Here is a 2,925-nt window from a genome sequence, read left to right on the forward strand (position 1 = left end):
TCTCTTCTCTTCTCTTCTCTTCTCTTCTCTTCTCTTCTCCTCTTTCTCTTTTCTTCTCTCTCTCTCTCTCTCTCTCTCCCTCTCTCTCTCTCTCTCTCTCTCTCTCTCTCTCTTTCTCTCTGCCTTTCTCTGACTCTACTACCCTCTTAACTCTCCTTTCCATGTCCTGAATAAACTCTAGTCTACACTATACCACAGTGTGGCTGGTCTCTGGGAGGAAGGGATGCTTTAGCATGGGCCCATCAAGGCACCCCTTTCCCCCATACCTCACCACACATCCATAGAACATATTCTATTTCTCTTTATCTTTTTATAAACAGATGAATCATTAGTTCAAACAACATTTATTTACTAATTATAATGCATATATAGGGGTCACTTAGTAAAATAGTTTACATGTAAGGTTATTTCAAACTCATCTTCCAAAAACATAATGGAATACATATTTATCAATCTGCTACAGAGGCCAGGTGTTCCCACCTTTCACTTGAAGACAATAGACTTTCAGGAGATTAGCAGGCCAAACTGAAGTAGAAATATATGTGAGGCTTACTGATGTATTAACTGCTCTGGGCTTGAAGAAAAATGATGCAAGGATGACACAATTTTATATAGAAGATATTGGCTTGACCATTAATACAGGATAACCAGAAATACCACCCTTCCAAAATGTCATAATACTTCAGTGTTATGAGGACAGGCTTAGTTTGAACACCAGCAGTCAAAATATAAGGCAGACCAATGTTGAGCCAGTCATATAAGAGAGTGACAGATGGCAGATGCTATCAGAAGACCACTAAGTAGCAGTTACTGTCTCTATTCACCTGGCTATTATGAGGGACCATCAAATACAGTGCCATAGATAGTGTGAAGAACTATGCAGGTCAGACCCCATCAAAGAACCTGGGTTTCTGGGTAGTGTTCTAGGTACAATAGAAACTTGGGCACAACCCAGTGTACAGAGATATGTCCCATTGTACCAGATGCTTGGCTTAATAAAAGTGTTCAGCAAGACCAAAGTCTAACTATATCTGGTCATCTGAGCATATTCACTACACCACCTCATCTCAGTCCCTAATGTGCACACACATTGCCTGGTGATGTTAAAAATACACATTCTGACAATGGCTAGATATCTCTGGGTGTGTCACTTGCATTTCTTGTAGGTTTCAGATAATAATGGTGTTCTGCTGTGCTGAGGATTACCATTTAAATAGCAGGGCACTTCCTAGCTTGTTTGGGATTCACCAAAGAGTAAGAATAAGGGCTTGGTGTAGGGATTCCTATTCAAGACTGAAAAAAAATCCCAGAATTCCAAGAGGCAACAGAATGCAATGGAATGTTATGACTCATGTGTGTGTTTGTGTGTGTAATAGAGATCAGATTTCCAGGAGTTGTGGGTTTTGGCTATGGCATCCTCATAGGACACAAGCTGATCCCTTTGCACAGTGAGGAAGGGACTCAAGGAAAGTAAACAAGAAACTCTCCTGGCACTACAAAACCAACAGATTGCTGAGAGGTGTGGATTCTCCATTGTTACAAAAGCCCTGACAGAAGATAACATTACCTTCATCTCCTTTGACAGGCTTGTCTCTGTTCTGTATCTGTCTCTGGTTACCATTCTCCTCTTATTGATAGTTAACCAAGTTCAACATTGAATATAGAAAGAATTCTTTTTATCTCAGTAGCTATGCAGAGCTCATGAAAGGGGGAAAATTATCCCAGCTGTGAAACAATCAGTGAACCACCTTATTCTTGCAAGAGAAAACTGAACTTGATAGAAGATAACAAAAATGGCAGTCCTCCTCCTCCCTAAAATATCAGTTTCCTTTGCCATGCTATCCAACCATCCATATTTCTGTCAGAAAATCCCAATGCCATGTGCCTAGTAAACTAAAATGTAAGACAATAGCCTAAGGGGAAAGACAAGCTTTATAGAAAAAAATGAAAATATTAAGGTGCACGGTTTGTGCTGGAAGCAGTTTTTATTGCAGCCAATCTAAGTTCAAAGTCTTTAGGCCCCAGGTGCCAGGTGCAAGCACCGCTGCCTTCAGAAACTGCATGCTTGCTAATGCCTAGAAATTTCTCAGTTACAAATTTTGATGTTCTGTACTAGGGACCCTTCGTACCCCCAGCCACTGTGCAACGAATTCAAAGGAACACTTCATATTTACTTTATAGCATGCTTCATCTCCTGCTATTTTCCAAAATGACAGTTTGATTATAATGTAATTATCTTTTGTCATGAAGCTAGTGCATAATTTTATTTCCAGATGGGTTTATGTTGCTTATATTTAAACTCATTACTGGAAAAATGGTCATGGAAGAAAATATAAATAAATAACCTAAGGGTAGACTGTCATAAATTCCTTGAAAGAGGAGTCTTACAAGTTGGGAGTTGCAGGGGAAGAGTTGCTTTCTGTCTATATTATGTCACAAATATTCCATGGTATGAAAAATAAACGTCTCTGCCTCAAGAAGACAGAGGTGGTTCAGAGTCAGTGGATATGTTTCTATGGAAATGAAAAATGCAAATGATGCTCTGAAAAACATGAGAGCTCCCTTGCTGTAGACAATTTGACATGGAGGCACCTGCATTGCACAGAGGAGAGTCACGAATAAGCCAGGGTCAAGGCTCATCAGAAAACAAGCAGCTAAGACACTGTAACATGTAAATTAGTAAAAAGGCAACCTGGTTGTGGTGGTTTGAATAAGAACTGCCTGTATAGGCTCATGTATGAATGGTTAGTTATCAAGGAGCAGAACCATTTGAAAGGATTAGAAGGTTCAGGAATTGTGCCCTTGTTGGAGGAAGGCCACACTTGTGACTGGAGACAGGCTTTGAGGTTTCAAAATACCACACCAGGTCCAGTCTCTCTCTCTCTCTCTCTCTCTCTCTCTCTCTCTCTCTCTCTCTCTCTCTCT

The sequence above is a fragment of the Mus caroli genome, chromosome 16 (genome assembly GCF_900094665.2).
Source record: "Mus caroli chromosome 16, CAROLI_EIJ_v1.1, whole genome shotgun sequence".
Lineage (NCBI taxonomy): Eukaryota > Metazoa > Chordata > Mammalia > Rodentia > Muridae > Mus > Mus caroli.